At 48.4% G+C, this 23,555-nt stretch overlaps 1 protein-coding gene across 2 annotated transcripts in view; it reads left to right on the forward strand.

Moving 5' to 3' along the window:
• Positions 1-23,555, forward strand: part of LINGO1 (leucine rich repeat and Ig domain containing 1) — a 450,166-nt gene that overhangs the window by 281,018 nt on the left and 145,593 nt on the right. For both annotated transcript variants that reach the window (XM_043523933.1, XM_037911365.2), the window contains exon 5: positions 15,343-15,428. The gene's annotated coding sequence lies outside the window, so the exon portion shown is untranslated. The remainder of the gene's footprint in view (positions 1-15,342; positions 15,429-23,555) is intronic.

Consider the following 23,555-nt stretch of genomic DNA (forward strand, 5'->3'; position numbering starts at 1 on the left):
CATCATCGCCGGCCACCCCTCTAGAATGGCTGGGCTAAGGCTGGGGCTGGGCTAAGGCTGTGGGCCTCTGTCCCACAGACAGCCTCTGCAAGGAAGGGTTAGCAAGGAGGCTGCGGCAAGGCGAGGCATGAAGGCGCTCAGCGGTTCAGGGGTTTGAGGCATTGAAAAGCTGTGGAAAATTGTTTTCCAAAGGGCTCGTCTAATGAGACTCAAGGCCTGCGCGCACGTCTTGGCATAGGACAGGCCCTGCCAGGCTGAGTGCCTTTCTGCATGAGTGCATGTGTGTATGCTGCTAAACCTGAGAGGCCACTTGTTCCTGAACCCGAGGGGGGAACTCAGCTCAGCCCATCAGACTCTTTCATTTTCTCCTTTGCAAACAAATTAGTAGAGCTGCAAGCAATGCTGGAGCTGGGCGGGCAGGTGCTCTGCTCTCTGTGTTTCACAGTCTCTCCTCTCCTTAGCCCTCTCTCCACTCTCTTTCCTTTTTTTTTCTCCACCTCGGCCTTACTTCCTCCATATTCCTCCATTTTCTTTTTCTTCTCTCCCCAGCCTCAATCCTTTTCTTTCCTGGTCTTCGCCATCTCGTTCCCCTCTCTTGAACTCTCTGGCTCCCATTTAAAAATTCAGGGCCTGACTCAATAACATTAATGCTGCTCTGGAAATATGAATGGGCCTTGAAGGGGCAGGGGATGGTTTTGAGATAAGGAGGGAGTATGAGAATAGCTGCTAAGAATAGCCTCTGTGCAGGGGCCTTCCCCCGCTGGTATAGAAGTGGCTTAATGGCTCTCTATCAGCTCAGAGTGGGGAGGAGAAGGGGATGGGGCCGGGGCCAAGAGTAGGGAGGGAGGAGATGATGAGCCACGAGTAAAGATGGCCAGAGCATGCTTCACTACAGCTCGTCTCTGTGGTGGGTCTGTAGGGAGTTACAAAAGGCAGAGCATGAGATAGAGTCGTTCTATGGCTGCTCTGACTTACCCTGAGCTGAGCAAGCCCCCCCAAAACAGAGCGCAGAGGTCTCTTAAAGCCACCTTTGTGCTGCTCCAAGATCATGAGCAGCTGAGAATCGGAGTGATGGATTTCAACGTGGAATAACAGTTAGAGGGATTTTACTTGTATTATTTGGTTGCTAGGCTTGGAATTTGATTGGAAAATAAGTTGTTGGGTTGTTCCCCCTTGGTAATAATTATTTTATCCTGTTCAGGGCTTTTCTGAAAACAAACAACTCCCCCCAAAACCAATGAATATCTGCATGCACATTCATCTGAGTGAGCAGCAATCACCTTCTACCCGATCTGCTGTTCCCTGCCGAGCCCTCTGGTAACAGAAATGCGCTGTGCCGCCCCTGAAGTGACAAGGCAGGTGGAGAGGCAGAGAGCGAGGGGATTAATGAAGGGAATTTAAAGCAGTGCATCTGGTTAGTGAGGCCTGTGGGGCTGAGGGCGAGAAAGAAGGGAGGCAGAATTGTGGATGCGCTTGCAGAATTACGCTTGTGCAACAAGTGTTACTTTAAACAGATCAGCATTTCTGAGCTCCCTGGGATAGATAACCAAGGGCTGGGGAAAGGACTGAGGCTTTGAGCAGCTATGAATAAACATATGCGGTGCTTCAGCTGCAATTCTGTGAGGGGCTCACTAATCGGTCTTTGTTCTGTTGGGTTATTTATTTAGACCTCTTGATGATGCCCCTTAAGGGTCGCTAGTGGGTACAGGGGAGCACAAGGGGGCTACAGCCTCCGAATTCCAAGGCAGCTGTGCTGTGGGTGGCACAAGCCATCAGTTTGGGTGACAGCTTGGGAATTCGATCAGATCCAAATCCCAGACAGCGGGTCTAAAAGTAAGAGCCTTTATTTTTACTTGTAAACTGCTGAGCAATTTGGCTTTTATCTCCTCTTTTGCTGGTCGTTTGGAAAGGTCCCCCCAACCTCCAACCAGGGATAACAAATGGACCTTTTGGAGGACAGAACTTATATCAGGGCTTCTCCTCCCTCTTGGAACTTATTTCTTCTGTAAGATGTTTCTGCCACTTGAGTGCACTTGGATGAAAGGGGAGTCCCTGTGCTACGAGGGAGGCGTCATAGTAGGGAACGGTGTAAACTCTGGGCATTAGGGAGCTGCCAGCTAGAGCAGTCCCAGTCTCTGCCAGCAGGAAGCACGGTAGGAGGGAGTATAGCACGCTGCTGTGTGGGAGCTGCCAACTTTTCAGTTCCACCTGCCACCAGAAAGAGTCAACTAGGGATAATTGTAGGCGCATTAAGTCATAGAGTCATAGAATATCAGGGTTGGAAGGAACCTCAGGAGGTCATCTAGTCCAACCCCCTGCTCAAAGCAGGACCAATCCCCAATTTTTGCCCCAGATCCCTCAATGGCCCCCTCAAGGATTGAACTCACAACCCTGGATTTAGCAGGCCAATGCTCAAACCACTGAGCTATCCCTCTCCCCCATAAGTGAGGAGGTTCCACTGCTCCACGCTGCTCCAATCCCAATCTCTCCCAGCAGGTGTCATTGTGGAGAACAGTGTAGGAGTGCTGTCTGGGAGCTCCCAGATAAGAACATCCATGCATTCTTACTGTACTCCCCGCACATACTCTGTGCGGTTGTAGGAAGTAGCCTTTCAGCAGAAAAGGGATTTGAAATTTGGCCATAAATATTTGGTGTGGGTGGAAGATTGAAATGCAGGTCCCTGTTCACAGTCAGCCTCCCCACTTCTTCTAGAGCTGGATTAAATAAGTAAATAAATACAACTTTTTAGCTCTTTAAAGTCATAGAATTGTAGAAATGAAAAACGTAATAAAGCAGATAAAGAAGTTGTTTCCCAGGTTTGAGTACTTTCCCCAGGCTCCTCCAGATGGAAGACAACCTGACTTTGCTTTTTAAATACAGTTTTGCAGGCCGTGTAGCTATCAAGCAGGCCCTTTGGTTTATGCTGGATTTTACTTTGTAGGGTTATTATGGTATTTCTGGAGCCATTATGATACGCACCCGAAAGCATCTCTGTACTCTGTACTGGAATGAGACCACATAAGTTTCCATGCCCATTTGTACAATAAAGCACTAAAGAGGCCTGTTGAGTGAATGATTTGAGCTGTAAAATTTCCCCTGGATCCATATTTTAAAACTTTGCTAAATATATATGAGTTCATGAAGAAGCCAAGTCAATAATATGCCTGTAAAGAAACTCACTCAGTGTAAATGTGCACAATAGATTCTGTCAGCTTGGAGAAATATTCATTTAGCTCTATCACAAATTTCCTATGTGACATTGAACAAGTTACTTCCCCTCTTCGTGCCTCAGTTTCCCCATCTGTAAAATGGGGGTAGTCCTTCTTTCTCTTATGGAAAAGTACCGTCTGCCCAAGGTATCTTCAAAATCATCCACCCATTTTGGATGCGTCAATTTTGGGATGTCTGATTTTGAGACGCAAGTCAAATGACACAATGTAATGAATCCCCACAACCCCATTTGAAGTCAAGAGAAGCTGCAGGAATAGGTGCTGGAGCACCCCTTGGCTTAGAATCAGAGAATATCAGGGTTGGACGTGACCTCAGGAGGTCATTTAGTCCAACCCCCTGCTCAAAGCAGGACCAATCCCCAACTAAATCATCCCAGCCAGGGCTTTGTCAAGCCTGACCTTAAAAACTTCTAAGGAAAGAGATTCCACCACCTCTCTAGGTAATGCATTCCAGTGTTTCACCACCCTCCTAAAAAGTTTTTCCTAATATCCAACCTAAACCTCCCGCACTGGAACTTGAGACCATTACTCCTTGTTCTGTCCTCTGCTACCACTGAGAACAGTCTAGATCCATCCTCTTTGGAACCCCCTTTCAGGTTGTTGAAAGCAGCTATCAAATCTCCCCTCATTCTTCTCTTCCGCAGACTAAACAATCCTAGTTCCCTCAGCCTCTCCTCATAAGTCATGTGTACCAGTCCCCTAATCATTTTTGTTGCCCTCCGCTGGACATTTTCCAATTTTTCCACATCCTTCTTGTAGTGTGGGGCCCAAAACTGGAAACAGTACTCCAGATGAGGCCTCACCAATGTCGAATAGAGGGGAACAATCACGTCCCTCTATCTGCTGGCAATGCCTCTACTTATACATCCCAAAATGCCATTGGCCTTCTTGGCAACAACAGCACACTGTTGATTCATATCCAGCTTCTCGTCCACTGTAATCCCCAGGTCCTTTTCTGCAGAACTGCTGCCTAGCCATTCGGTCCCTAGTCTGTAGTGGTGCAAGGGATTCTTCCATCCTAAGTGCAGGACTCTGCACTTGTCCTTGTTGAACCTCATCAGATTTCTTTTGGCCCAATCCTCTAATTTGTCTAGGTCTCTCTGTATCCTATCCCTACCCTCCGGCGTATTTACCTCTCCTCCCAGTTTAGTGTCATCTGCAAACTTGCTGAGGGTGCAATCCACACCATCCTCCAGATCATTAATGAAGATATTGAACAAAACCGGCCCCAGGACCGACCCTTGGGGCACTTCACTTGATACCGGCTGCCAACTAGACATGGAGCCATTGATCACTACCCGTTGAGCCCGACAATCTAGCCAACTTTCTATCCACCTTATAGTCCATTCATCCAGCCCATACTTCTTTAACTTGCTGGCAAGAATACTGTGGGAGACCGTGTCAAAAGCTTTGCTAAAGTCAAGAAACAACACGTCCACTGCTTTCCCCTCATCCACAGAGCCAGTTATCTCATCATAGAAGGCAATTAGATTAGTCAGGCATGACTTGCCCTTGGTGAATCCATGCTGACTGTTCCTGATCACTTTCCTCTCCTCTAAGTGCTTCAGAATTGATTCCTTGAGGACCTGCTCCATGATTTTTCCAGGGACTGAGGTGAGGCTGACTGGCCTGTAGTTCCCAGGATCCTCCTCCTTCCCTTTTTTAAAGATGGGCACTACATTAGCCTTTTTCCAGTCGTCCGGGACTTCCCCCGATTGCCATGAGTTTTCAAAGATAATGGCCAATGGCTCTGCAATCACATCCGCCAACTCCTTTAGCACTCTCGGATGCAGCGCATCCGGCCCCATGGACTTGTGCTCGTCCAGCTTTTCTAAATAGTCCCGAACCACTTCTTTCTCCACAGAGGGCTAGTCACCTCCTCCCCATGCTGTGCTGCCCAGTGCAGCAGTCTGGGAGCTGACCTTGTTCGTGAAGACAGAGGCAAAAAAAGCATTGAGTACATTAGCTTTTTTCCACATCCTCTGTCACTAGGTTGCCTCCCTCATTCAGTAAGGGGCCCACACTTTCCTTGACTTTCTTCTTGTTGCTAACATACCTGAAGAAACCCTTCTTGTTACTCTTAACATCTCTTGCTAGCTGCAACTCCAGGTGTGATTTGGCCTTCCTGATTTCACTCCTGCATCCCCGAGCAATATTTTTATACTCTTCCCTGGTCATTTGTCCAATCTTCCACTTCTTCTAAGCTTCTTTTTTGTGTTTAAGATCAGCAAGGATTTTACTGTTAAGCCAAGCTGGTTGCCTGCCATATTTACTATTCTTTCTACACATCGGGATGGTTTGTCCCTGTAACCTCAATAAGGATTCTTTAAAATACAGCCAGCTCTCCTGGACTCCTGGAGTGGTTTCCATCATATACAGGGTTCAATGGCTCTCAGCACCCCCACTATACAAATTGTTACAACACCCTGGCTGCAGGCGCACAGCCCCTTTGAGAATCAGGCCCATCTTGGTTCAACTTGTGACCTCTAATCTGAGATATCCAAGATGATATGCCACTCTTGAAAATGTAGGCCTTACTGACGGGGGGGCTCAAATCATCATGTTGAGTTCAGTGGAGCTGCATCAATCACACCAGTTCAGGATCTGGTGCTCTGTCATCTTGCGAGGTTTCACTCATCAATGTTTGTGTTTCATTTTTAGATACTGGGGTAGACAGTGCTAAAGAAGAGGAAAGCACTGTTGTTAGATAGAGAGCACAGGAAGGTTTCTCTTCCTTTCTTTCTTAATAGTAAATGAAAAGACTAAAAAGGCAAAGCAAACCCACCCACACTCATACAAACTACCTTATACAAACATTTATGGCCTGTGGAAACCCAGGAAATAGAAATTGACATTGGGCTCATCCTCTGCCAATGGGTTTCTTCTCCCGCTGTGAACTTTAAGTACCCTGTGCTGAACAGAATGGGTATCACTTCCTTTTAGTGCTGCAATGTCCCCCGATCCTACATACTCAGGCATTACAGCTTCTCCAGGCCTCTGTCAGGGAGTCCTTGACCTTCACCCCCATCCTGTTTGCGCTGTACGACTCTAGGCACAAATGGGCTGAGTGGAGAGAGCTAGAACCTTGGACCTGCTATGCTTCATCCAGACTCAGAACGTGATTTGAACGTCACTTGGGATGTGTGTTTGAATGGAGATACAATTCCATTATGCAGAGGAGAGAATTAAGTTGTATGTCTCTCTTGTGGGGAAGAAGATACAATGGCTTTTGCCGTTTTTGTTATGCAAACATACTAATGTATGTTGTGCAACATTTTGCATTTATTACCTGCCATCCTGGAGACTGTGGAGAGCTTCTCAGCTTCAGTTTTGGTTGCTAATTTTGTGTTATTGCATCCTGGCATTTATTTAAATCCGGGGAGCACTTGGTATTGAGTAAAGTGTGAGAGTGGGTTCTGTATGTGTTATTGAAAGATGCTTCCTGTTTGGAGAGCTCTAAAGAGACAGCTACCCCTGTCCTCACTCACAGACATGCCTTAGCTAATATAGGATTGATAAAGGGCCAGCGCCTCTGGTAAGAAGATTGCCGCCTCTCTGCTGAGGTTCAGAAGGCGGTCAGTTCAAATTGCTGGGTCTTGCTAGAATTCCCAAGCTAAGCATGCTCAGGAATGGTCAATGTTTGGCTAGCTACTAGGAGATCTCCATGTGTACGAGGGGGAATAGTCCTGCTATTGTGGGGAATTTTCTTGGCTTAGACACTACCCTGGTGAAATGGGCTAGCGAAAGGATCTGAGTCCTTGCTCCCACTCCCTTTACCCAGAGGTCTGCCTGACCTTGAGGGCTCCCCTTCCACGCTCCTGTGTGACAGAGGCCTTGAAACCCCAACAAGGCTGGGCCCAGGAGTCCTGGGGGCTCAACCCCAACCTTGTCATGGTCACTTAGGGCAAGGGCTAGGGTGTCCCCACTCCGGGGTGCTCTCTCCGCACTGGACACTTTCCTGACCCACTGATCATTATATACAGTTCAAAGCAAATACAATATATTAAATAGCAATCAATTTTAAAAAATAATGGAAAATGGGAACGGTTAAAGGAAAACACATCACCCCGCTCTGCGGCATGGGGACATCACAACCAGTGTCTCTGGAATGTCAGGGCAGTTCACAGCCTGTTTCTCACAAGTCCCAGGCCTCCTGCCCAGGCCCTGGCTGTGCTGCAGGGATGCCCCGGGTCGGACACTTGCTCTGGCAGGGGCCACACGCCTTCAGGCTCTAGGTGGCAGGACCCTTCCCCCCAGTGTCACCACCCACCCACCGTCAGGGTTATGATTCCCCCCAAGTCTGGCCTACAGGCCTCTTGGCTGGGGGAATCTCCCTGCGCTGGGCCTGCTGCCCAGGGTCCCCCTCGCTCTCCCCAGCTGCTTATCACACCCGACTCCAGACTGCTTCAGCCCCAGTTCCAGCTCGAGTCTGCCTCAGCACTGCTGCTGCTCGGCCTCCAACTCCCTGGGCTGCTTCTCTGGCCCCTCTGGTTCGGGCTGCTGCAGCTCTCCTCCCAGCGCAGGTCTGCTCCCTGAGCTGCTTCTGTGACTCTGCTCCCAGCACGGATCTGCTCCCCCTGGGCTGCTTCTCTGGTTCTCTCTGGATCTGGCACAGCTCTGCCCCCCAGCTCAGCACGGGCCCCTGCTTTCTCCTTAGCTCGGCCCCACTCTGTCTGGCCCAGGCAATTCCAAGTCACACCAACGACGGGACCCCCTCTGGCCTGCTGCCTCCCTGATTAGCCTGCCCGCCCTGTCAGTCAGGCTGACCTGGAGCATTGGCCTCTCCCCATTGTTCCTGGGGACTGTTAGTCTCAGGGTCCTGATTTCACATTGACCCTTCTCCTTTCTTTGGTACTGGGAGCAAGCCAACCAAAAGCCCCCACTAAGTTTTAGTAAGGGGACAATAGTCCCCTTACACATGCAGGGCATAGGATGCTGCAAGATTGATGGGGAAGTCTCTCTTTCTGTCCTTTCCATTCCTTGTCCTTGGATTCAGCACTGATGTAAGGAAGTTAAATCCTAGTGAGGAAAATAGAAAGGAGCATAAAGTCTGGCAAATGAAATAGAAAAATATAATTAGGAAGGCCAAAAAAGAATTTGAAGAAGAGCTAGCCAAAGACTCAAAAAGTAATAGCAAAAAAAAATTTTAAATACATCAGAAGCAGGAATCCTGCTAAACAACCAGTGGGGCCACTGGACGATCGAGATGCTAAAGGAGCAAAGTGCTGAGCAGAATGGATGTCGTTACGGAGAAACTAAATGAATTCTTTGCATTGGTTTTCATGGCTGAGGACGTGAGAGAGATTCCCAACCATGGGCCTTCTTTTTAGGTGGCAAATCTGAGGAACTGCCCCAGATTGAGGTGTCATTAGAAGAGGTTTTGGAACAAATTGATAAACTAAACAGTAATAAGTCACCAGGACCAGATGATATTCACCCAAGAATTCTGAAGGAATTCAAATATGAAATTGCAGAATTACTAACTGTAGTCTGTAACCTATCATTTAAATCAGCTTCTGTACTAAATGACTGGAGGACAGCTAATGTGATGCCAATTTTTAAAAAGGGCTCCAAAGGTGAACCCAACAATTACAGGCTGGTGAGCCTGACTTTAGTACTGGGAAAACTGGTTGAAACTACAGTAAAAACAAAATTGTCAGACACATAGATGAACATAATTTGTTGGAGAAGAGTCAACATGGTTTATGTAAAGGGAAATCATGCCTCACAAATCTACTAGAATACTTTGAAGGGGTCAACAAGCATGAGGATAAAGGGGATACAGTGTACTGAGATTTTCAAAAAGCTTTTGACTAGGTCCCTCATCAAAGGTTCTTAAGCAAAGTAAGCTGTCATGGGATAAGAGGGAAGGTCCTCTCATGGATTTATAACTGGTTAAAAGATAGGAAACAAAGGGCAGGAATAAATAGTCCGTTTTCAAAATGGAGAGAGCTAAATAGTGGTGTCCCCCGGGGTTCTGTACTGGGCCCAGTCCTATTCAACATATTCATAAATTATCTGGAAAAAGGGATAAACAGTGAGGTGGCAAAATTTACAGGTGGTACAAAATTGCTCAAGATAGTTAAGTGCCAGGCAGACTGTGAAGAGCTACAAAAGGATCTCTCAAAACTGGGTGACTGGGCAACAAAATGGCAGATGAAATTCAATGTTGATAAATGCAAAGTCATGCACATTGGAAAACATTATCCCAACTATACATATAAAATGATGGTGTCTAAATTAGCTGTTACCACTCAAGAAAAAGATCTTGGAGTCATTGTGGATAGCTCTCTGAAAACATCCACTTAATGTGCAGCGGCAGTCAAAAAAGCGAGCAGAATGTTGGGAAACATTAAGAAAAGAATGAATAATAAGACAGAAAATATCATATTGCCTCTATATAAATCCATGGTACCCCACATCTTGAATACTGTGTGCGGATGTGGTTGCCCCATCTCAAAAAAGATATCTTGGAATTGGAAAAGGTTCAGAAAAGGGCAACAAAAATGATTAGGGGTATGGAATGGCTGCCATTTAAGGAGATATTAGTGAGACTGGGCCTTGTCAGCTTGGAAAAGAGACAACTAAGGGGGGATATGATTGAGGGCTATAAAATCATGACTGGTGTGGAGAAAGCAAATAAGGAAGTGTTATTTACTCCTCATAACACAAGAACTAGGGGTCACCAAATGAAATTAATAGATAGCAGGTTTAAAACAAACAAAAAGAAGTATTTTTTCACACAACGCACAGTCAACCTGTGGAACTCCTTGCCAGAGGATGTTGTGAAGGCCAAGACTATAACAGGGTTCAAAAAAGAACTAGATAAGTTCATGGAGGATACGACCATCAACAACTATTAGCCAGGATGGACAGGAAATGGTATCCCTAGCCTCTGTTTGCCAGAAGCTGGGAATGGGCGATAGGGGATGGATCACTTGGTAATTACCCATTCTGTTCATTCTCTCTGGGGCACCTGGCATTGGTCGGAAGACAGCATACTGAGCTAGATGGACCTTTGGTCTGACTTGTATGGCTGTTCTTATGTTCTTATGACAGTCCTGGGAACTGAAGTGCCATGGTACAGCACCGGCAGTGACACTGCAGTCTTGCCTTTGAGCTGAGAGGGGAGTTTAGTGTCCAGGCCCATCTACTGTACTTCTTGGTCTCACTCTGCTGAGGCTGGCAGCAGTGTTGTGGACATGTGCCCTCTAGGAACTGTGCTGACAACTCTGTGTGCTAACAGCCCACACGGCCAGCATCAGATGCTCCTGACATTTGGTCTCCACCGACCCGGGCTGGATTTGAGCCCATTCCCCAGTGGTGAGTGGCTTTGGCTGCATCTCATCAGTGTTCTGAGCCATATGGTCCCATGTCCAACCTCCGTGGGTTTTTCCAAACACCTCCGTCTGTCACTGACCAGCTTAAAGGGAAAGACTCCTTCCCGGCTCACCACTGCTATCAATGACCATGTATAGTCTCAGGACCCTAGCCTGGGCGGCACAGCACACCCCCAGCTCCTACTGGTGCTGAAGAACATATCAACACAAGCTTCCAGAGCAGACTCCCCCCTCAGCTCCTTTGCACTAAGAGCCTTCCCAAGAGTTATCCAGTTGCGTCCTGGTGCCGGAGAGCCACCGCCGAATGCTTTTAATCTCAATTCTCCAAACTCTGCTAAGCTCACAAGCCTAATGCAAAGAGGATTTTTAATGAGCTGGAAGGGCCGTGTCCTCCCTGACTGCGCCCATGACACTGAGCAATTAAAATACAAGCTATAAGTGGGGAGAAAACGGGAGGAAAACAACATCTTTGTGCACAGTCATTTACTGGACTGGAACTGCCGATGTCACGCAGGCCATAATCTTTGCTCTTAGTTGGACCCAGACCAAGGAATTCCAGGCTGAGTTCACTGAAAGGTCATTGTTACACTGCTCCTGGCTTTGTCAGTGCGCTGAGCCTGCTGGCTGCTCACTTTCCAGATTCTGTCTGTCCATCCATCCATCATTTGCTCCTGCCCCCGGCCCCTTGACATTGCTCCTTTGGGACAGAAGGGCAGGAACAGCCCCACAGAACACCTGCAGAGTAAGGCAGCTCCCTTGCTGGCACAGAATTGGAGGAATGGGGGAATACAGAACATGGGGTATGTTGGGAGTAGGGAAGGGATGGGAGTGGTGGTCACCAGTGCTGCTGCACCCTAACCATTCTCTGTGCCATAGGGGACCAGGGAAGTGGGACATAAGTTAGGGCAGTCATGAAGCTTCCCTGAATTACACCAGCAGCTGGGCAGGCCTGTGGCATGAAGGTGGCTTGAAACAGCTATGTCCCCACCTCTGCCTGCCTTGCATTGCGGTACCGAGCACAGGCACAGAGTAACAGGATCAGGCCCATGGTACATTACACTCCTTAACTCCAAAGCTCTTCCTCTTGGATTCGGTTTAACAGCAGCCATTAGGCAGCAGAGATGAGGCCTGGGCGCCCATTTGTGTATCTGGGAGCTTAACGTCTCCACTTCAGGCTGAAGGGGAAACTGCACAGAGAAATCCACAGGGGAGAGGCAATGCTGGGCATTGTAGGCTCTGGGCGAGCTGCCCCTGGGGTGGGGCAGGCAGGCTCTGCAAGATGGCATCCTGGTCGGAGTGAAAGAAGGGGCTCTGTGCTGGACTGGCTATGCAGCTCCCCCACTCCTCCCTTTCCTCCTCCACTGCCTCCCTGTCTCATACTTTCCTTTGGATTCCCTTTTCTTGGCAACTTCTCCCATCAGCAATATTTTCTTCCTTCCTCTCATTTTCCCCTATCCCCCATTCTCACCTCCCTTCTTTAGGACTCTTCCACTCCCCAGTTTTGCACCTTCCTTCCTGAATCTTTCTCTTTCCATCACTCTCTCCTTCCTCCTTTCTTCCCACCTCTCTCTCTCTTTCATTTCCCCTAGCCTGCCTTTCAAAAGGAAAAAACCCAGACAGGAACTGAACCAGCCCAATTTAGCACTGCTGGGGTTGAAAGTTTATCATCTGTGATTGAAGTATCTGCACTGAGGCCTTGATGTGCCACCTGTGTGCGATTTTGAATTCGAGTTTGCATGCTCCCTGCGACTCATGTAGGTTCGCCAGAGCTGTGTTTCAATTTATATCTCTGTCTCTCTATATTTTTAAAGCCTCAGCTAATATTGATTTAGTAACTCAAGTGTTGGAATTTCATCCTGCCAGGGAGAATGCATTAAATAAGACACAGTAGTTGTTTAACTCCAAATGTAGGTCCTGGTCTATGGGGTGTATTTTGCTTTAAGAACTGATTTGGGGGAAGATAGATACTGAAGGACATTTGCATTGGGGTGATGGTCGGGGTTGAGAAGAAGCACTGAAGTTATGAGTAGGCTTTTCCCAAGTTCCCTGAGAGTACCCTCTCTGCTCCCCAAGCCCTTTCCTTGGTGGCCCCATCAGCCCTGTTTCATTCAGTTCTTTACAAAGCTCACACAAGAAGTGTGGTCTGGGCATAGCCTTGGAGACTCCTAGAGCAGCATGTGCACTGGAGTACAGCTTGGAAAGCATTCATACCAGTGCCAAGTGAACCCCAAATGTTTGGATGTTTCAGTTGTTTATTAGGGAAGCCCCCAAAGTAAGATGTTTAGCTACACCTCTCAGGGCTGCAGACCTGAGCTTGGAGTCTTGCACCAACAAACTTCCTTGGGAGACCGCAGATAACTGCTGACTCTGGTCAGGCTTCACATGCGCTTTTCTCAGGAGCTTTAGCCTTCCTGGGGCTGGGATTGGAAGAAGGAAGGGCAGGAGCAAGTGCATAGAAGCATTACTGATAGGCTGGGCCCATCTGCCCTTAAAGGAGCCAGTCCCACCTGTGGCATAGTTAGCTCACCTCCCCAGGTGGGGCAAATGAAGGTCATGTGACCCAAACAGGCCTTCTGGGGAAGAGATAAGAGCAGAGGCCTGTGGCAGAGCTTGGGGAAGTTTGGGTAAGAAGTATCAGGGTGGTAGGATATAGAGCAGGGAGACAGACCTTCAGAGAGGATGGGCTTGGTCCAGCCAGAGACAGGGGAGAAGACTCTTAGTTCTGTTTGTTTGGGGCTTCTAGGGGAGAGACATCCTTGAGTTCTGTGCTTGAAAGGCTTTGTTTTCCGCTTGTGTGAGCTGGCGGAGGGAAAGTCAAAGGGACTGGGGCAAAGAGTTTATTGAGGAGCCCTGAGAAAGGGGAAACTGAGGTAGTGTTGCTGCGGAGCCACCCCATGCCGGGAGGCAGCACTCTGGCCGTGGCTGCCATGTTACAACAAGAAACAATCTTTAGAAATATGTATCTGAATGCTTATACAAAAGGTATCAAGACTAGTTTGGTTAGGAGTGAATTTGGGACAGAATTTCAGGTTGGATCATACTGGCTCCAAAGCAGTTTGCTCAGCTCTGTCTCTAAAGCATGTAGGAGAGCGGAGCCCAGAGTGCAGGATAATGCCCTCCCCTAACCAGAGTTTCCTGAGTTCTTAGCTCTCAACCAGAGCTTTTATACCTCCACCCCACCCCTGAACCCTGTGTGCTATGTCTGTAGCAAAGTATCTAGCTTTGTGTCTGGGAATCTCCAGTGGTTCCAGTTCCTGGGTTTCATGCCAGCCTTTTACCTGGTGTTGTCACATGGATTCATGCCCCTCCCCTGGAACTTAGGGCTCAAGCAAACTCAAAATCACAAAGCCACACTCAGTGGAAGCTCCTGAGTTTAACCTGGTTTAGGTGCTAACTCACAAATTAGCCCTTGTTCTCCGGGATGGTTTGAGGGGCATGGGGAGCACTGGGTGAGCTGAGCTGCCTTGTGTCTGTAATGACACTTATAGGCAGAAAGAAAAGGAGTACTTGTGGCACCTTAGAGACTAACCAATTTATTTGAGCATAAGCTTTTGTGAGCTTTATGCATCCGATGAAGTGAGCTGTAGCTCACGAAAGCTTATGCTCAAATAAATTGGTTAGTCTCTAAGGTGCCACAAGTACTCCTTTTCTTCATGGGGAGATAGTTTTACTTTGTGTAATGACCCATCCACCCCCCACTGTTCCTCAGATGTTCTTGTCAACTGCTGGAAATGGCCCACCTTGATTATCACTACAAAAGGTGTCTCCCCCCCCCCCCCCCGGTCCCCTCCCTCTCTCCTGCTGGTAATAGCTCACCTTAAGTGATCACCCTCATTAGAGCGTGTATGGTAACACCCATTGTTTCATGTTCTCTATGTATATAAATCTCCCCACTGTATTTTCCACTGAATGCATCTGATGAAGTGAACTGTAGCTCATGAAAGCTTATGCCCAAATAAATTTGTTAGTCTTTAAGGTGCCACAAGTACTCCTTTTCTTTTTGCAAATACAGACTAACACAGCTGCTACTCTGAAACTTATAGGCAGGCAAGTTTCACGTGGTCATATTTTAGGATTTTGCAAAGCTCCCTAGCACTGTTTGCAAGAGAGGGGGACTCCCCTTATGCCATGACTATCTGAGCAGGGAGGATACCCTGGTTGCTCCAGTGTTTTCTATGGGAAACGTTGTTTCCAAGAGGATTCACACATGCTCAAGGTCCTTACAGGAAGGACAGTTCTTAGTGTTTAAATACAGTGAAACTTGGGCAAAAAATCGCCCTTATTGCACAATTGCATATTTTAAGAGCCCACCCCAAAGTATGCTGGGCCAAACCTGCCCTAGGTGTAACTCTACAGGGGAGGTGACTTTGCCCCACTAAGTATTATTCTGCTCCACCTGGATTAGGAAATTACTTCTATTAAGTAACTGCTTCTGGTTGGTCTTTGGAGTTGTCGCTTAAGACAGCCTCAGCTGTAATATATTTGCCGTTTTTCTTCTCACTCAGCTCCCTGACCCTGTCTTTCTGTGTCCCTGTTTTTCTTCCCATACAGCCCTATTTACAGCATTCAAATATCAGCCTGGGTGAGGCTTATGCTCAGTTCAACTCATGTTTGGTGAGGGGAGGAGAAAGTTATTTGAAACCTTTTTAACTTTCCTGGTGCTTAACGTCGCAGTCTCATTTCCCTTTAACAGCAGAAGCCAAGTGTCTCTCTCTCTCTCTCTACTGTTAAATGCAACGCAAGCTCTGATTGTGATATCATTTCCTTCTTAGTGCATGACTGGAAAGCAAAGGAGAGGACGACGTCCATTGAGCTTCTGGCAGCCAATTGGCCTGCATCCTGACACCATCTGACTTGGGTACGTGGGGGTTTTGCCCCCTGACACGGGGGTTTGATGCTGTTGTGTTGCAGAATGTATAACGCTCAATGATCTGTTGCTAGACACAAACATGGACTTGTCTGTGTTGCTGTAAGATGGGCAGAAATTCCTTCCTGCTATAGTCTGCCATCAGTCCCCAGTTACTTGAGAGTTGAGGAAATGTAGAGTTCTTCAGGAGGAATGCGGAAAATTCCATTCTTTTGGCTGAGGGTGGGAAGCTGCTCCTCATACATTTCACCATAAGTGGGGGTATCTGGGAAGTTGCCATCATGCTTAGTTGGGATGGATCTCCAATGTGTCTGATATTTGGACAACTCCTTGAAAAATACCATCATTACAATCTGGTTAGATTGCATATTGGGGGGAACTTTCTAATGATAAGGATAGTTAAGTACCGGAACAGGTTCCCTAGGGAGGTTGTGGAATCCCCATCACTGGAGGTTTTTAACAACAGGATAGACAAACATCTGTCAGGAATGATCTAGGTGTACTTAATCCTGCCTCAGAGAGCTGGACTAGATGATCTCTTGAGGTTCTTTCCAGCCCTACATTTTTGTGATTCTGTCCTATCACCTGTAGGATATTCCTCCATCATTAAACAAGATTGGTTCTCTATAAGGTCTATATTATGCCGATCACAGAAACGGCTGCCCGCTGACTGAGCTAAGTGTAGATCCCCCCTCCACTGTAATGCAGGGGATGTTGGCCAGACAAGATCTTAATTCTGTCTGAGGGCAAGCAACAGTGCCCTCAAATGACTGTGCTTTGTGAGATGTCTCTATTACAGTCACACGACATCGTGACGACTCAGCCTGCTTCCCAGCTCTCTCTCTAGGACAGTCAAAAGAGACAGGAGCAGGTTTTGGCTTGTACTATACATACAAGATCCTAGACTAAAATCTGTGAACTGTCAGTTTGATATAGGCAACGCGTGAGACAGCAAACATCAGAGCTGACTGGGTCTAGGCAATTTCCCAGCACGACAGTCCTCTGGAGAGAACAAAGAGATCGTTCAATGCAGAATGGAATTTAGTTTCCTAATGGGGAAAAAAAAAAAAAATCAGGATGATTCAGGCATCTCTTTACATCGAGCTGGGGGAAACCATAATTCAGGTTGGATCTGCCCTAATCTGGGGTGAGCTGGTGGGAAGCGCTCTGATCTGTGGCTGCTTTCGAATGCAGAGCTGTATCTGTACCATGGGTTAGCCAGTGAGGAACCATCTGCTCAGGCCTGCTTCAGAAGGGGAACTGTGTTGCTAACCTGGGGCTGGCTGGCAGGCAGTGTCCTTCCCCTAGGCCTGTTTTAGAAAGGAGGGAACATGAACAATGAACTGGTGCTGGCTGTCAGGTTTGTCACACGTTTGGGGTTTTTTTCCTTCTTCCCCCATGTTCTTTGCTCAGACCAAAGGGCAGGAGTCATGGATCCGCTCACTGCAGGCAAAATGGGGACACATCCAAGGACTCCTTGTGCCCCACCGTGCACTCATGTGGATGGCTCCACGCTGTCTTTGAGGTTTCCTTTATCATCATCTATACCATGGTAGCATCTAGAGTCCAGGTGCTGTACAAGCACATAGAAAGGGACAGTCCCTGCCAAGAAAGAGTCTAAAGAGAGGAGATAAAGGGAATATTATCAACCATATTCTACAGAGGAGGAAAATGAAGGACAGGTGTCTGGGTTTTCAGTGGGAGCTGGGGAGCTAACATCTTGGCAAACCCCAGTCATACGGATTAAGTGATTTACCCAAGGTTTGTGGTAGAGTTGGGAATTGAACACAAATGCTCATGTCCCAGTCGAGAGCCTTACCCACAAGGCCGTGCTTCCTCCCTATTGCTGTGTGTGCTCTGCTTCCTCTCTAAATGGACTAAGATGTGACACATGGCCTGGACTCACCTAAGCAGGGGGTCGCACTCCGTGTGTGTGGGTGAGCTGGCAGATATATATCTGTGTGTGGCTCCTTCAGAGCACTGGGTGGGGAAGCCTGGGCATGCAGGGAGATGGTTACCTGTCTGGACAGGGGAAACAAAAGCCCCTTGGCTGTGTTGGTGACCATCTTTGTGGCACAGGGCAGGGACTGACCAATGTGGCCTTGCTCAGTTTCTGGTCCCTGGGGTGCTCTTTTCTACATTAAACCTGTCCTGTGGCTCGGAGCTGCAAACTATATTCAGCATCAACATGCTGGGATGAAGAGAAATGATCAGTTGTCACCCTCGCACTTCATCATTATGATAACGTTAACAGAAGGCTGATTACTGGGATCATTTGTCAGCAGGCACATGTGTCTACCAATCCCGGATCACAACAAGATGTGCCACCACCTTGGTGTCATGCCGAATGTTTAAGGGGAACTCCACAATGGGAGGGGTTGAGGGAGAGGGTGACCATCCATCCATCAGTACTGAATGAACAAAACATGCGGATGAACCAGCATGTAGAGGACTTGGGTTGGCATACGGCAGTCGTCATATTTTATCATACTGGTGATTTAGGATTTGGAGCACCAACAGAGCCCTGCTCTGGTAGAGCCCTTTGGCTGCTCAGGGTTGTAATCTACTGTATCGAGATGCACTGTCTCTTCAGATTAAGGATGGAGATGCACACTGCAGAGAAGCCCACAGAATTCGCACAGGCACTACATTATACTTTAACCCTAAAAGAGAGGGAATCCTGCAGGCTGGGTTTTTTGGAATGCCAAGGAGCGAATGAACATATGGATGGAATTTCCTTCTCAATCCAATAGAGAGTGGCTCCCTCCCTGTCCGGGTTGGGGTGAATGTGGGCTGACAGTTCTGCATGGAGCCTAGTAGAACTGGTCAAGTGTTTTTTTTTTGTTTGTTTTGGGGGGGTCAAAGCACTTTTTCGAACAAAGAAATATTGGTTTGTTTTACTAAAATGGAAAATTTCCATTTTGGCCAAAATTTTCCAATTGTTCTATGAAAAAAATGAACACCAACAACATGTTGGTTCTATGTTTGGGGGTTTTATATCTTTTTTGTTTGTTTGTTTGTCTAATACAGAACACTCTTTACTGAACACTGACAATGTTTACCAAAAATGGTTTTCAAAAACAAGTTTTTCGGTTTCAGTTTTTTATTGAGGGGAGGGAACAAAACAATTATTTGTCAAGAGAGATTTCAAGAAAAATATTTGGCAGTTTTCAACTCTGCTGTATGAAGCAAATTAATATACCCCATATAGTATGACTAGATTCCTCTTAACTGCTCCTGAAGAGGAGATACACTGGATATTGCCCCTGGTTGCCTAGCACTAGGCAACTTTCATATCTTCAGTCCCAGTCATACAATTAGGCCCGAGGTGGAACTTCATTGACCTCAGGGGGAGTGGCAGCACTTCTCCAAGGCATATTTAAGTTCATGACTCTTCACTGAAGGAAGGGCTGTTCTCAAAGGCAGCTCTCAAATTCCAAAATGGCAGCAGCAGCGTTGAAGGCAGGGCCCTTCTGGGCTAGGCCTGTGGCTTAGAGAGGCAGTGCAAGGTGCTGCCCTGTAGTGGGGGGGTCTGAATTTGGGTCCTGGGCATTTACACCTGCTCTTTCTCCCTCCTCTACCCAAGCCAGCGTGGGGAGGGAGGATGCGGGGGGTGGGCAGGGGCAACAGGAAGCAGGCTGGGCGATTATTAGTTCAGTAGTGTTTTTTTAAAATAAATGCTAGAAAATACATATATCGCTTCTTTGAACCAGGGCATGATTTACAGGGACCTTTCTTTTTTTTTTTTATTATTATTATTATTTATTTATTTGTATTGTAGGGCCCATAAAAGCCACAGTCCTAGCCCAGCACCCCATTGTGCTAGGCACTGTACACAAACAGAACAAAAAGACAGCCCCTGCCCCTCTGTCCTCTCTGCACATACATGTCACCTTGTATTCCGCCCCGCAGTGTTGCCAGGTCCTGCAGTGTTAACACAAGCCACCTGATATTTGTTGTTTTTCATAAAGCCCCAGCTCCTGGATTCATGGGGTTACAAGAGAATTGCAGCTTTTGTTATTTAAGAAAAGGAAGTTTCCAGCCCTTGTGGCATGGTGGATATTTAAAGCCTGTAAACATGAACTGAGCTCACCCGAAAGGCTCCGGACCCAGAAGGCAAAGTGTCTGCTTTCTTTAAACCTCATGATTTGTGGGACCTGGCTCATACTTTTTGAATGCTGACAGTTGGCAACCTAATGGTTCCCATCCGTCCAAGCTCTGCCTGGGGGTGAATTGACCTCTTCCATGTTGTTTGAACAGCTCTATCAGCAATCAAGTTTTATGCAGTTAAAGTGCCAGGTGATACCACAGCCACACTCCTAATCTGTTACCAAACACTTCTGGAATTCATCCCTAGAGACCACAGAGGTATACGGGCTGCTGCCCTTCACGCTCCTCTCACACGCACATGGACTGACATACAAACCTGAATGCAGAGTGACACATGCACAAACATTCTTCCTCTTTGCTCAGAGGCGTATGTTTGATCACAAACGTCCCCCCAGCCTCTTACTGCTACAGCTCAGCCGAGCGATTAAGGGGTGCATGCCCCCCTCTCCATCCCCAAGGCTCATGTTAAATTCACTCCTCACACCTCTGTCAGAGCTGCCTACAGGTAGGACACAGCAGCGACGCCATGCCGTGTTCCCTCCCTATCCTAACGTGGCAGCTTTTTGAACATCTTTTCCTCCTCCAATGGGAGGAGAGGTGTCTGGGCATGGGATCTCAGAGCCAGATCCTTGGCTGGTGTGAATTAGCTCAGCTGTGCTAACTTAGTGGGACTACACTGGTTCACACCAGCTGAGTATCTGGCCCTCAAATGTCAAACGAGAATGAGGGTTTCAAAGGGCTTTACAAGCATCAATGTAGTAATCCCTTCACAGTGCCCAGTGAGGTGAGTGATATCCCCATGGGAGAGATAGGGAAAGTGAGGCACGGGAGCCAGGCAATGACTTGCCCAGCAAGTCAGGAGCAGAGCCAGGAATAGTCTCCTTGCTCCCATCCTGGTGCCCCTTCATCCCTGTTCTTCAGTCTCCTCTCTCCTGAGATTCAGTGGAACACAGTCTTTCCGCTTCCACTTTGCTGTAGTGACAAGTGGAAGCTGGCACTGGCTTCCCCACCCTCCACTTGCTGCCCAGCAGGAGATTCCTGAAGAGCCATATTTCATGACTGGTGGGGCAGAGGGCATAGCGCCTTGCCAGGCTGCTGCCGCCAGTGTCAGCATATGGCCAGAACGGAGGGTGGACCTTGATCAGAGAAGAGGCTGCAGTACCCTGCTGCCTATCTCTAGCCGGCACTAGGAATCCCCTCTGCTTTCCACATGGAGGAGCAGCTGCCATGTATCCCTGCCCATCAGCTCCCTGTCCACTTCCATCCCCTTCTGCTCCAGCTAAGCCCTTCCACCCTACCCTCTCAGGGCCCCATTCTGACTACAGCAGGGTACCAGCAGCTCCCAAAGGGGCTCTGGGAATGTCAGCAATGGGAGAACCAGTCCACGGAGGGAGGGGAAGAGGGCCGGGGGAAAGAGAAAGGGATGTGGAAGAGGAATAGAAGCAAGAAAGAAAGGGATAAGTTAGAGATCTTGGCATGATACAGCACCAGGATCAAAGGCGAAGGAGGGGGAGCGCCAGCTCCTTTACAGAAACATGTCTATCCAGGGATCGCATACCATTGTGCAGGTCAGCACTTTGTTTGAGAGAAAACAATATAAGTTGTCAGGCGGAGAAAACATTCCATCCACCAATAACTTCATTTTGCTGAACAGTCTGCTCGCTCCGAGAGGAAAATCAATGAGAGCAAACCCAATCTCCATGCCTGGCAGGAGACACCAGCCCGAGCCCAGCAGTCCCCTCAGGGTGCTAGCCACCCCTATCCAAGTCGAGGGGGAACTGGCCCAGAGGACAGAGGTGGGGGAGAGTTCCCCCAGAGAGGGGGCAAAGTATGGGACTAGGGAGTTGCTGCCTTCTGGACTTTAAGAAATGATACGGTTGGAGGGGCTGGGGGAAGAGAAATGAGGCGAGAGCCAGGTGAAAGAGAGGAGGGAAGGAGAGAATGTGACAGAGGAGAGAGCTGCTGTAACCTCCCTTCACAGTTTCTGTTAATAGAAGCGCTGAGGGCTGTGAGGAAATGGCCCAAATGTTATGGAGCAGTGGGTGGGAGGGGGCAGGAAGGAAGGAAAGTGGAGACAAGAAAGCAGAGAGGGAGAGGCAGCAATAGGCTCAGCCCAGCTTCATGGGGGAGGGTGTGGTTTGAGGAGAACAGGCAATTTCCTTAGCTGTTATACTCTCCTCCTCCATTTATTATTGTTCATATCACAGTGGTGCCAACCAAGCTGAGGGACCCTCTGTTATGCCCTGTAACGAGAGGCAGTCCCTTCCCTCCAGGGCTTCCGTTCCATGAGACAAGACGGACAAAGGATGGGAGGGGCAGTGACTCTGGCCTTGCCCGACTCCCACCCCCACACAAAGCCCTGAACTCGGGGCAGGCGGTGCTGTCACTCCAGCTGGCTGGCCTGAGAGGGGACAGAGGTAAAGCTCTGGTAAGCACAACCCGCCAGCTCTGTGTACTTGAGGGTGATGTCATGGGGTGGCCACTCTCCCTGGAGCTAGGCTAACTTGGGAGAAGTTAGCTCTGCGGTGAGTGAAGACAGGCCCTCAGTTGAGGTCACTCAGCCGGAGGCCCAGTGTAGTACCCAATGCACTCGGCCATACTGCCTCCCTTTCCCCTCTCTCATTTCATCCTTCCCCACTATGAGACATATCTCCCCACACTTTCCCGAATATCCCAGAAAGAAACCTAGCTTGAATTTCTTGCCTGTTACTTTTCTCTGTCCCATGCCACTTTCTAGGTCAAATCAGCACCAGGCATGAACATGAGACCTTTTTTTGGTATCACATTAGCAAAACGAAATATTAATAGTGCAAAATGCTAATAGGCAGGTGAGAGAGACAGGTCGCACAATCTGATAGTCACATTGTGTATGCAACGGCTGTCCCTCAGCATGAAGGTGAGTGCTAACAAAAGACCCAGTACTGCTCAGATGTCTGGGAGCTAACAGGATTAGTAGCACTGTTCAAAGACACCCCCCCCCACCCCAACCCATGAATGGGGACTGGATCCAGAGGGGTTGGCATCTGCTGCCATGGGATGTTTTGAGCCAGATGCCCTGGGTGACCCTGCCTGGTGCTGGAATTTTAGGACAACTGAGAAATGTGCTGCTCTGAAAAAATGCAGCTGTGTTAATGCTGCTGAACAGGAATGCCAGCTCCTGAGGGCCCCCTCCCGTCCCCCCGCCCCCCGCGGCCCCAGGCGCGAAGTGGGGACGGGCGTCTCAGTCTGGAGCTCCAGGTCTGAGCTCTGGCTTGGCCTAGTGGGTGTCAGAACCTTCTCTTCCCAGGAACTCGCTCTGTGACAGAACCATTTAGGCTAAAATGGGTGCTTGAAGGGAGGTGCCTAAGGTACCAGTTCATATCCAGGGCTCTGAGAATTGGGATGTTTCTATCTGGTGCCTACAGAGGTGTGTAAACACCCATATGAGGGCACCCAAGTTTGAAAATGGTGGGTCAGATCCTTGGAGCTTGGCTGATTTACACCAGCTCAGGACTTGGCTCATTGGCACTGAACTGCTCCGTGCCTCGGTTTCCCCGGCTGTGCCATGAGGATCATAATACGACCTGCCCAGAGTGGGATGTTGTGGAGCTTCTGGTAAACGGCTTGAGAGCTTTGCATGTGTGACACTTTGGAAGCCCAAACAATGCATGCTAATAAGCATTATTCTAAAATCCCCTAGCACTAGGCACCACCATCAGCTGCAATGCACAGGGCCATGACTGCAGAACAGCATGCTGTTATTTGAGGGGTAGGTTGTGGCTTATAGGTGCACCGCTGAGCCGTCCCACATGAGAAGGGCAAGGGGAGGTTAGTCTGTGAGCTTTGGGGCAGAGACTGTCATTATGTGTGTGAAGAGCACCCCATGAAGGGCTGTCATGCTCTCCACCTGGGCTGTCTCCTGTGCCAGATGAAGCAGGTTCATCTCCCTAGTGCACTGGCCCCACTGTGGGGGCCAGGGATGGAAGGCAGGCAACAGCTGGGCCTCCTCCCTGAGTCTCCTGTACTCCT

Source organism: Chelonia mydas, chromosome 10 (genome assembly GCF_015237465.2).
Source record: "Chelonia mydas isolate rCheMyd1 chromosome 10, rCheMyd1.pri.v2, whole genome shotgun sequence".
NCBI lineage: Eukaryota > Metazoa > Chordata > Testudines > Cheloniidae > Chelonia > Chelonia mydas.